Raw genomic sequence first — 12,611 nt, forward strand, 5'->3', positions numbered from 1 at the left:
TCACGAGGCCCTAAGGTTTTGAACCTGGGTGCCCAGCAGGGTGGGGCTGCCACGATCTGAAACAGGGAAGTCACAGAGAAAAGCGGGAAACTCCTGTTCCCTCTCACTCACCACACACTTGCCCCTCTCCAGCTACGTGCATAAGTACAGTTTCAATCTGTTTTGCTTGCATGTCCTTGGCTTTTCACAGATCTGCACGTTAGCTCAGATGCTGAGGCCTCATTAAGTCCCGAAAGTGCTGGGATGATGACTCTTTAAGAGAGGACAAGGGCTGTGCATGGACATAAGGCCATTGATGACTCTGGTTTCGAGTCAAAATCTTGTGTTGACTTTGAGCTTTACCAATATAACGAAAAATCCAGGAAGAAACAGTGGGATATGTGGAGCTTCTGCAAGTTTTTCAATGCCATCATGAACTGATGTGGTCCAGACATTGCCTGGCGAAGGATCTTAAGTTCCTTGTTTATGGTACTTGGTGGTCAGGCCCTTGGAACTCCATCTTGCTCATGTGTTTTTGACTGCCCTGGTAGTGTCCCCTTCCATCGATGCTGTCCGGGGCACAGAGATGGCTTAAGTACATGGCTTCACTTGACTTCATTCCAGAGAGTTCTAGGTTCCCAAGAGCCATCACCATGAAGTTATAAGATGATTTAAAAACATTCCACCTGAATGCTATTCTTTCTCCTAGCGGTATCTAGGAGAGAATAAGCAATTATTCTATATGATTCTATTCTATTATTGCATATTACTTTATTAAAACTGACATTGGCCCCTTTTGTCTCCGGCCGCAGCAGCGAGAGGAGGTGCCGCCGTGTCCGCGCATCTGCAGCGGATGGTGGTGCGGAACTGCTCCAGCTTCCCGATCCAGAGGAACAAGCAGACCTACAGCACCGAGTCCAGCAACCCGAAGGCCTGCAACTCCTTCCACTGCCACGGGCTGGTCCACCACAAGACGGTGGGTGTGGAGCCGGCGGCCCACGGCCAGGCCGTCGTGGTGGTCCTGAAGCAGAGGTCCGGCCAGGCAAAGCCAGCCACGTCCTACGTGCGGACCACCCTCGACAAGAATGCCAGGGCCACGCTCAGCAGCACGAGGCCCATGATCCGCAAGAACAAGCACTGCCCGGACCTGCGCATGGCTGCCATCTGCCGGGCCAGTGCCCTCCAGCGCAGCCAGAAGCCCATGGGGGTGAAGAGAAAGTGGACCCGCCCCACCAAGAGCTCCTGAGCCTGCTCCCTAGAAGCAATAAAGAGTCCACTGCCTGCCCCAGTCCCTCAAAAACAGACAGACAAACAAAAAACAAAAACAAAACAAACAAAAACAACAAACCTGTCATTGCTCAAACATTTTAGGAACTCGCTTTTGGAATTGCTTTTAGAGTCATCCTGTGAACCATCATCGCTACATGCCTTATTTTTGATCCCAAACTGCCTTAGCCACTGTGTAAGTCAAGGCTCTTCTGTTTGCAAGTAAAAGGAATTAGCTCCGTTTAAGTGAAAAAGTTCATTTATTGGCTGACCTAACTGGAAGGCTGGAGAGATCTCACGTCAGGTATGACTGGACTTAGGAATCCAAATAATGTCATTGCATCTCTGTCCCTTTCACTTCTCTCTGTAAGTTCAACTCATTCTCTACCACTGCCCATAGGCTCTCCTGCATGTTCCAAGGAAAATAGCTACCAACAGCTCTAAGACTCTGGCATCCCACATTAGTACCTGCAGGGAAAAGAGAGCCTGTTTTCACTTATCCCCAGTTCCCCACCCCCACTGTCATCCATACTTCATTCCTGGCAGGACTTTGTCCCAAACCGAGCTATGTGCCCATTGCTGTCACTAGAAGAGAAAGACTTGTTACTGGAACAACAAAACAGAAAAAGAAGCACATATTCTGGGCTGACAAGAATTGTAGTGGCCAGTGGCTACTGCACCTGCTTTGGCCATCATCCTGGACACAGATCAACCTTTAACCAGTTCCAAAACGTACCCTGGCAGTTTGTTAGAAATGCCGATTCTTCGAGCTCCATCCCGGCTCTACTGAGCCAGACCCTGCAGTTCAACAAGATCCCCAGGCGATTCTTACGTACCTCGAAGTTTGGGGAAAGCTGGTTTAAGGGAGAGAGGATGAGCAGGAGCTCTGAAGGAGCTTTCTCAAGAGGAGTCTGGGAAGGTTCTGTGCACGGCCGTCTGGTTGTAGCAGGTATCCAGCCTCCCCAGGTTAGCCCGCAAGGGAGGAAGTAGTCCTGGACACTGCATGGATCCCCTAGGCAGGGACTCAGAGACCAGAACTGGGTGCACAGTCACAGGGAGGCTAAGCAAATACGATGAAGCTCGTTCTGCTCAACTATTGAACAGGGACTCCCTGAGCGCCTCAGTGCAGCAGACGGGGTGCTGGAGTCCCTGGGGGGCTGAGCCTACAGGAGGTAGGCATCTTCAGTGGCATCTGCAGAGTAGAGAAGAAAGCTTCGAAGCCAGAAGAGCCAATTCTCAGAGTTATTATAATGCAGACAAGAGGTGACACGACTTCTTCTTTTCTTCTATTTTTTTTAAAAGATGAACCTTCACTATAGTTGCTTGCTAGAGTGATTCTGAGATTTGGATCCTATCTAGTTGCAAATAGAGCCATTTCCTGCATAAGAGTTTATGCAAAGCACCATCGTACCTAGACAGACCTTGCTCTTTCCCAAGCGAATTAGTCACAGGAGTCAGATGTAGAAATGAGAAAAATTCTCAGTTGACTCCGTCAGTTCCCATCTCTTTTATTTATGTATTTCTTTTAAATAGTGTATTCCTGTAAGAAGGACTACAGAAATGAAAGCCAATGGAAGTTTAATTAGATAGAAAGGCTTAGCGGCCTAGAGGTCTGGACCAAAGGCTGAAATTGCTTCCTGCTTCTTGGCTCAAGGCTCTCAAGCCTTTGTAGACACGACACTGGAATACGACACAGGCTAGAATCCAAAGCGACAGGCAGCAGCCTTCCTCCAGGTCTTGAGGCTGGCCTATCCTTTCTTGCGCCTCACAACTGGTATTCTTCACATGCACGTGTCTTCTCAGCATGGTCCCACAGTCCTGAGAGCTTGGAAGATGCCTTTGGTCCCAATGAACTCCCAAATGCAAATGTGGAGTTAAGAGCACAGCTTCTAGAATCAGACCCACTGGGCTTGAATCCTTTCTTTGCCACGTTTTAGATGCATGATGTTGGGCCAACTATGTAGCTTTGGTCTCCTCAAGTATAAAATAAGGTTAGCAATAGGACTGTTATGAGAATTGTAGGAATAAATGGGTATGAAGTGAGGAGACAGAGGTTGTATCTTTTTCCTGAGCATATTCTGACATTCCATGCTGAGCGCTTGTCACAGCATTTGACTGGATGTTGAAGCAATTAGCTCCATCTTCAGAACATGGCAAACACTTAATCAGTAGTAACTATTGTTGTTCTCTAACTTTTGCTCAATTTTGTATAATGTCTTCCCTCAAGCCGCTGCATTGTTTTCACATAGGATGAATATGAATTAACATTAATTTAGTCTTGAGAATTTTATAACATCCCTTGCTTGAGATAGTTGGAGACATCCTGAGGTCTTAGAGAAATGTGGAGTCCTGGTAGAATTTACAAGCCACAGCATGCATTCATCAGTCTTGATCACATTCGTGATAGCCACTCCCCACGCATTTTTTTTCAGGTCCCTGGGGTTCCTCTTGTAAACGATCTCTTCTTGGGCACAACCAAACAGAACTCAGGGAAATTTGAGTGAGCGATTCCTCAAGAAAGATCACTTTATTCCCGTTTGTCATTTTTAGAACTAGACCCATGCTCACACACAGCAAGTATTTGGGATCCTGACTCGCATTCATTTTTTTCTCCATTCATGCAGCATGGTCTTTGAGAGCCTCATCTGTGGAAGTTTGTGTGCCACACACTGAAGGGAGAGCATGAGGTTTTTTTCCCGATTACCTTTTCCTCCATGCTTCTGCCTTGCCTCACTCCCTTGGCTACACTTGGAAACTAGCATTCAGGAGCCCATCCATCTTCCTGGACTCTGCACAGTCTCACCCCTTCACGGTTTCCCCAGTCACTCGAAAGCCAGTGATTCTACAACCTGGATCTTTAGTCCTGAACTCTCTCCCAAATCCAATGTTCAGATGATATGGAGAAACTCACTGGATATTGGCTGCCTCACTCCCCGGTGCCTTTTGTGTGCCTTCTTAGTGAGCATCAACCAGTTCAGGTCTACCAGAATTTCTGAATGTCTGTGAGGATCCAGGTTTGGGTGTGTTTGTTTCTTCGTTGGTGGTTTTTCCTGAGCATTCCTTGGACCTTTCTTCTTTACTGATTTGCCCAGGCAGATCTCCTCCTCTAGAATGTTCTGCATCTCTTGCTTCCCTGCCCTCCTCTGTTTAATAATGTGACCCATCCCAAAATGTTTTGTTCAGATGTTTCTCTGAGAAGTCTCTCTGGCACAGCCCTGCCTGCACCAGAATAATCTCCTCTTGTTTAACTCCCTGGAGTGTGCGTTGTCTGAATCATCAAAGTTCGGGGCTCTGAGTGTTTGTATTGGGGTTACCTGTGCTTGTTCAGTCCGCTCGATAGATGGCAAGCTCCAGAAAGGCAGGGAACATTCTGCGTCTTCCGACTCACAGAGCCTCTAGCAAGCTTTTCATGAGCTGGATGACCCTGGGCAAGTTACTTACCCTCTCTTCATCTGAGAGAGGGCGATCTTATTACCCAACTCACAGAATAATTAATCTAACAACCTGGCTCAGTGTCCCCCACAACTCAGCATTTGGTGCATTTTCACTTCCCTTCTTCACTCTTTGTGCTTCTTAGATGTTCAATAAATATTTCCCAAATGACTGAGTTAATTAATAAATGCATACATGGAATGGTTTTCCGTTCCAAAGTGTTTGCTGCTCTGTTGATGTTTCTTCTCTTCATTGGTGCTGATGACATTATTACGCAAAAGATAATGGGAACTATGAACTATTTCTCCTTCCTGGTATTGTTTAAGGCTCGTGGTAGGATGAAAGAGTAATTCAACCTTTGTAAACATTGGCTATTATTCTTTGAAACTTTTGCAAGCCTGATAGAAGAGAAAGTCTAATCCATTGTTGTTTTCATTTGTATTTCTCTGATTACCAGTGATTTAAAGCACTTAAGAAAAAAACAATGGAAATATGCTTTTTAAATCACTTGAAGGCTGTTGAGTTCTTCAGTGAGACACCAGCCAAAGGATTAGAACAGCCTGATATGTGTGCTAATGCCCTCAAATTCCCAAGACTTCCCAGGTTGTGAGGTCACCCAGACCAATTGTGTGGCCAAAGAAGAATCACCATTGTGTTTCAGCAAGGGCAGCTTCCTGGAAAGCCCCAGAAGTGCTGACGTGATCCTCTGACCTGCCCAAGTTGTACTTTTCCCTGTCAGTAACTATAATCCTCCACAGAGACTCCCTCTTCAGAAATCTCCTTCCTAAACTCCTGCCCATGGTCATCTTGCCTTAGCTCTCTGGGAGAACCCTTGAGCATGTCTCTCCTGGCCAGAGCCAGAACTGAACTCCTCAAGATCCAGGGAATGAGTGGCCTCTCTGTGCAAGGCCCACCTCCTCGGTGCTTGCATACCTCTTTCCGAGATGGACTCCGTGGGAGCAAATGTGCTCCCCCACAGAGGCTCACCTGCTGCCTGCAGACCTGAATGTTGGGCTTCTCCTGGAGCAGCCTTCAGAACGCAGTGAAAGGAACTACTCAGTCTTAGAGGTTGTGAGCCTTTTGTAGAATGACCAGGATGGGTTCTGGCAACCCTTGTTGGATCTTAAAATTTTAGGGAGGCTTGCCTGCCTAAAATGAGGATGGGCTTCCTATGTCCCATCAGTCTCTGCTTCCCCTCTCCAGGAAGCCAGCACTTGGCAAATAAATAAAAAAGCATATCAACCAAGAACCTAGCATAATTTTCAGAAACCATATAATCTAAGCTCATTTTTAGAAAAGTAAGAACGGAAAGTACCCACTGTGAAAACCGTTTACATGATTATGCACAACAATCTGATCAAGCGAGTTCGAACCTTCCCATTCTGGAATTGGATCTCTGCTCTACTTTTGTCCAACCAAAAGTCCCCCTGAAGTGTGTGTTTCTAATATAAGGAAGTAGAGATGAATTCAAAATTCTATATCTTTAGATAAACTAGTTCACAATAAAAGATGTTAGCTTTTCCCTGGCTTCTAACCATCAAAATTACACACATGCTAACAGGTAGGTAGGTAGATAGGTAGATATAGAAAGAGATAGATAGAGATAGATTGATAGATAGAGAGAGATACAGAGAGAGAGACACACATACACACACATACACACACATACACACACACACACACACACACACACACACACACACACACACACACACATATACTGGATTTTAGCCAGGTTCTTTGGGTACATTTACAAATGTGCACCAAGAACTTCATCATCATTTCTGGAAGTGATTCAGTCAGATAGGAAGAAACCAAGGATCAGAACTGGATTCAGAACACCTCCAAGGAGGGTTATTACCTGCCGAGTGAGGACTATTCCTGCTCATACTTGAATAGTGGGAACTCTTCAGCCAAAGGCCAAGGCTTCAAGATTGCTCCGCCTAGTACCGTCCTTGTCCCTTCTCTTTGAGGGGCTTACTATACAGCAAATCAATCAAGAAACATGTATTGAGTATCTGTGAATAAGTAGACACTGACTTGGCCTCTGATAGAAATACAACAAGAAGAAAGAACAACTGACACTGATCCTTCATCACATGTAGACAGAGAACTACTAGAATATAATCAACATTTTGTAGGGTAGTGCAGTACTTTAAAACACCTTTATGAAAGAAGCACTGTGACTTCAGATCACTAATTGACTGAAGTGGTTTAACATAGTAATGAACTGCCTGCTTGCAAATCTGGCTGTGTCACTTACTAGCTGAGTGACCTTGGACATGTTAATACCTCTGGATCTCTATTTCCATCTCAGTAAAATGGGAAAGTGACAGCTACATTTGCTACTGCATAGGGCTGTTTTGAGGATGTAATTCATTAAAAGTGCTTAGAATGATGTCTGACACCTTCTAAGAGAAAGTTCTTCGAATGTTAATTTCCAGCCTGGGCAACTTGGTGAGATCTTGTCTTTACAGTATATCAAAAAAATTAGCCAGGCATGGTAGTGTGCACCTGTAGTTCTGGCTACTTGTAAGGCCGAGGCAGAAGAATTGCCTGAGCCCAGCAGATCGACGCTGGGGTGGTCATGAGGGTGCCACTGTACTCCAGCCTGGGTGACAGAGTGAGACTCTAACTCAAAAAAACAAAAGTTTTTACTAACGTGTTTTAAAGTAAAGTACAAATATCATTATGTTTCATCCCTAAATGCTTCATTTTGCATCACCAAAACATAAGGACATTTCCTTCCGGAAACACAATATCATGATCTCACCTGACAAATCAACAATTTCCTAACCTTACACCCAGGCATCTTGGAGTATTTTATTTAAAGATCGATTACGCTGGGGAGGAGACCGTTTTGCAGACAAGACACGAGTTGCCATATGTAGGAAAGAATGTTCCAGTGTTAGGATAGAGAGAGGAATGTATGGATTGGTCAGTGTCCCTTGTGGAAACTTACTCTCCACATCCCCATGGAGAAACATAGGCTGGCCTGAGTGCCTTTGTGCAAATGAGCTCATTACAATTTGCTTCTTTTGAAAGGAGGAAAACATATTTTTGAAGGCTGCTTGACAGACAAGGAGGATATTAATAAATGACATGCAAATTTCTTAATTTCACTTTGGCTGGCTATGTGATTGCTACTTCTGAAGCACAGGCTGGTGATGGGCTTCTTTTTAAAAAAGATTGAGTCTGAGGGAGTACGGTTGGGTTGTCCAGCCTCACGCGGCTGATGGCTAGGGAGGATCATTCTGACCTGAGGGTGTATGATCAGGACGCAGCTGAATGAAATTGGGCTCTCAATAAAAAGTCGAGAGTTTAATTCTGAGGCTGTTTCTTGGGTGGATACACAGCAAAGGTTTGACTGAAAAGCTGCCTAAAGTTCTTTTTATAGCTCTGTTTCTCACGCATGAGGAAGTGATTTCATTGATCGGCCTTTTAACACTTTTCTGTTGTTTTTCTATTTCTCTCTTAATTCTACATGCTGATGGGTGGGGTCCTCTCCTCAACGTCCCAGGCTGGGTGTTCTGTCCAGTTCAGACAGCCCTTCCCTCTTCTCCCAAGAGCAGGTGTGAGGGCCTCTCCTCATCCTTCTGTGAGCCACCCAGGGGTGCCCTTTGGCCTATGGTGTTGCATAGTGAGAACTCCATAGCATAGGGTAGTGGTTAAGGACATGCGTTGTGGAATAAGACTTCCTGGACTCCAAACCTGCCTTCACTACTTACTGCTGGTTCCTCTTTCCTCAAGGGCAGGGAGGAGCCATTCTCTTATATTTACCCCATTGAGAAGATATTTTCAGTAGAGAAGGGGTGCATTCAGGGGAGTATGGCTATGGACGGATATTTTCATTTGTTCTGGAAAAGAGTGTCCATCCCCTAGAACAAATGAATCGCTTTCTTACATAATGAAGAAAAGTAGCAAGTACAAATTGAGGGCGAATGTTACTACAAGATGACCATTTGTATGTGCTAGGTGTTCTTTTTTTTTTTTTTTTTTTTTTTTCTTTTTAAATATTTTTTATGACACCCGACACATTTATTGTCACCATCATTACTGTGAGGTTAAAATACGTATCCTGGTGGGGCTTCCAAATGTCAGATCAGGCCTGCAGTGGTGGGGTGCAATCCGGTGCTGTGTGAAAGATGCAAAGAATTACATAGAAATTAGATTCGAAAATATAGTTTATTTAGAAAGTAAATTAGAGAGAGAGAGAGAGAGAGAGAGAGAGAGGGAGGGAGGGAGAGAGGAGATTCACCTCCTCAAGGTAGGGGAGGTGGCCAAGGCTAGGAAACATGGTAACCATGGCTCAAGGAGCCACATGGTCAGACCATGGCTTAGCAAAGCAATGGTAAAGGGTGGGGGGAAAGAAAGAGAAAGGGTGGAGGGGAGATTCTCCTCCCCATGGTAGGGGAGGGGACCAAAGCTTAAGAAAACATGACTTGGCCATAGCTCAAAGAACATAAGGCCGCACCAGAGTTTAGTAAAGCAATGGCCCGCTAGGTGTTCTTAACTACCTGCCTTACTTAGTTTGGTAGAAGGAACCCAACTTTTATCTCCCCTTCTTTTAATAGACTTTTTCCCCCCTCTTACTTGTGGATTTCATATACTTTAGAATAAAAAAATCACCAGATCTTTGTTTCCAGATAGAAAAAGTGACTGGTTGTGTAGAAGAACACTTTTATAAGATTTGGAGGTCATAACCAAGTATAAGCCAGATACAATTTGATTGTGTAAAGCTATTATTTAAAAAGCAGCCCAGCACCTATAACTCCCAATAGTGGGATTTATTAGTCACACTGTGCAATCTTCCATAAGTTTAAAGTAATACCACCAGCTATCAGGAAATCATGAGCTTTGAATAATCTGTAGTGTTTGTAGATGCCAGTACTGACTTTGAAATATGTGACTCTTGTACCCTAAACCCTAGTCTATTGACACTGTTCAGAAGGCTGCTGAGACAACTAGTCCTGAACAAAAAGTTCCTGAAACAAGAGGATGACAAGCAATTCTGGGCACAATTCTAGAGAATTCTTTAAGCAGGTCAGGAGAATAAGAATGTTTTAAAAGACTGAGAGCCGGGGAAGAAGTGCTGAGAGGTATAGTCAGTTGTTTAAGTCATTGGGAAAAGGGAATTTAAGTAGCCTCGAGGAAAAAGAAAAGCTATAGAGAAAAGGAATCTCCCTCCTTAGCTGTAAGCGCAAGATATGTATTCAAACACGAGCATGTGAATGAGCCACCGTATTGGTAATGCATGCCAATGATTTCATTAAACACCATTAGGATGGAATAAGAGCATACAGCTGTAAGTTCATTCTTTTCCTCATTCAAGGCCACAGCCATCATAGACCTTGGGACCTGGTTGCCCTGGTTCAGATGCCATGTTACTGTAGCCATCGGCTGACTGCGAACCCAGTGGAAAATCATTCACATTGTGCTTGGCAGGATGGATCCTGACTTTTATACAGGTACCCAAATCCCTTGCCAGGTCCCAGCCACTGTGACTGATCCTGCTAACTGTTCTCCCAGCTTCTCTGTCTCCCTCAGGCTTCTTTACTTAGAGAGCCCCCATTTTGTACAGGATAGCAATATAGCTAACAGGAATCCCTTTCTCAGGCTTCGTTGATGGAATCTACTTAGCACAGTTCTGGTCCTGGGATGCAGGAAGGAGTCCTTGGAGACATGCACTTTTTAAGAAAAAAAGCAAAGCTTTACCAAGAGAAAGCTCTCTTTTTTACTCTTTGCTCTTCCTCCTGGAATGCAGATGTCAAAATATATAGATGACATCCAATAAACGAGTTTGAAGGCCCGGCCATGTTAAGAACGGAGTGAGTAGAAAGACAGAACACACTTGAGTCCCAGAGAGCATCACTGAGTAACTATTGCACCTGCTCTGAGTGCAGCCTCCACATTTCTTTTCAGGTGAAAGTCCTATTTCTTTCAGCCATCAAAGCAGTGCTTTTTGTTATGTTTAACCAAATTTATTCTTAACTGATACTGATCCAGAGAAAGGTTCATCCAGAAAACCTGGGCCAAAGTCACTTAGCAATTTATTACCTTCTTCTAGAATGCAGCACATTTTTAGCCTAAAAAAAAAAAACACAGTCTGAGGAAAACTTTTTCTGTTTCTTTTTTCTTTTTCATTTCAGACCAGGTGATTCCAGATATCAATAATATTTCAAGTGTGTGAGGAGCAGCAGTTCTGTGCTTTTTGCAGTGTGTTACTTCCATCCTTCCATTATCGCCGTCTTAGTGAATAAAAAAGCAAGTCGACTGTGATATTTCTGCACCGCGTCTCTGCCTGCTCCCTGACTACCACTTTGTATTGACTGCTGAACAGTCCATCATGCCAAAAGGGTCATGTGACTTTAGTTTGTATAGCATGACCTTGACCACATGGCAGATAGAGGAAGAACATAAAGAGCAGCATCAGATGCGCTGTGTGTGTTTTGTTTTAAAATTTATTTTTTTAAACAAATCAAAATGGACAGTGCACGTTTTTGTCTTTGTTTTTCTGAGTTGAAGTCTCACTGTGTCACCCAGGCTGGAGTGCAGTGTCAATCACAGCCATCGCAGCCCTGATCTGCTGGGCTCAGGCAATCCTTCCGCCTCAGTCCTCCAAGTAGCTGGAAGTACAGGTGTGCACCATCACAGCCAGCTAATTTTTTTGATTTTATTATGGAGATAAGGCCTTGCCAAGTTGCCCAAGCTTGTCTCAAATCCCTGGACTCAGGCATTCCTCTTGCCTCTGCCTCCCAAAGTACTGGGATTATGGGCGTGAGCCACCACACTCGGCCCCATGTTTTAATAGTCTCCACAGAAACTTAACCCACTATAATAAAGGAAGTTTGCTTGTCCTGAGGTGCTAATAACATCTTAAGCTACATTCCAATGGAGTGATTATTTGTGTCAGAGTCCATGGTAAATTGTCTGAGTCATTCACCAGTGTAACTGGGCCAAAGCCAGTTTTTTTCCAACCCAAACAATTAAATCATGTGGGCAGACATAAGGAGAACTAGAAAGTAGATCAGAATATTTTTATGGACTACCAATAAACTTTTCCGTCTGTATTAACTGCAAGATAACTCCAGAGTGGGACACATATTACCTGAAAACGAAGGATAGTTGACTACTCCTGAAGCCATACACCATAAAGTATGGTGCGTGCATAGATGTGTGTTTGATGAAGGCCAAGGTCTTGTGCTAGCCTGCTCTGTGTCTTGGCTATTGTCAGTAATGTTGGCTGTCAGTCTCAAGGTGGCCCATCTGGGTCCTAAGGGCTTGAAGACTAGGTTCACCTGACAGGCCAAACAGGCTTTGCAGGTCCTGAAAAACCAGAAAATAGAAAGAAAGCCAAGAAACATAAATCCTTAGTCCAAAGGGCCATGCTTATCTCTAGGACCTCATCAAGGACTGGGAGTGGAATTATTAATGCAGCAGGTTCTTCTAAGAGCTTGCAAGTTGTTTCTCCCGAGCAACACTCATTGAAGAATTCTGATACCCTTTTAAGAAAACCCATTGCAAGTTTGCCTGACCAGCACATCCAGATTTAAAGAGCCTTGCTTCCCTTGTTAGGGAGGCTTCTACAGTTGGCAGAGGAGGAGATTAGCAGACAGTCTGAACATCTATGGAGCCCTGATTTGGACAAACTGTCACCTCCTTGCTACTCAGGGAGGCTGTAGTCTTAGAAGTCCTGGCAGTCAGCGGGGCTTGGTGGCTCAAACTGTAATCCCACGCCTTTGGGAGGCTGAGGTGAGTGGATTGCCTGAGCCCGCGGGTTCGAGACCTGCCTGGGCAGGCGAGACCTCATCTCTACAATAAATCAAAAAAATTAGCCGGGTGTGGTAGCACGCTCCTGTAGTTCCTGCTACTTGGAAGGCTGAGGCGGAAGGCTCGCCGGAGCCGAGCATGTCGAGGCTGCGGTGGCCGGGAGC

The 12,611-nt window shown here is 44.7% G+C and overlaps 1 pseudogene; it reads left to right on the forward strand.

Moving 5' to 3' along the window:
* The first annotated feature begins 419 nt into the window (after positions 1-419).
* On the forward strand, positions 420-1,225 carry LOC103257562 (annotated as a pseudogene).
* Positions 1,226-12,611: the final 11,386 nt, after the last annotated feature.

Source organism: Carlito syrichta, unplaced genomic scaffold, assembly GCF_000164805.1.
Source record: "Carlito syrichta isolate Samal-C Ts95f unplaced genomic scaffold, Tarsius_syrichta-2.0.1 Scaffold301797, whole genome shotgun sequence".
In the NCBI taxonomy this organism is placed as follows: Eukaryota; Metazoa; Chordata; class Mammalia; order Primates; family Tarsiidae; genus Carlito; species Carlito syrichta.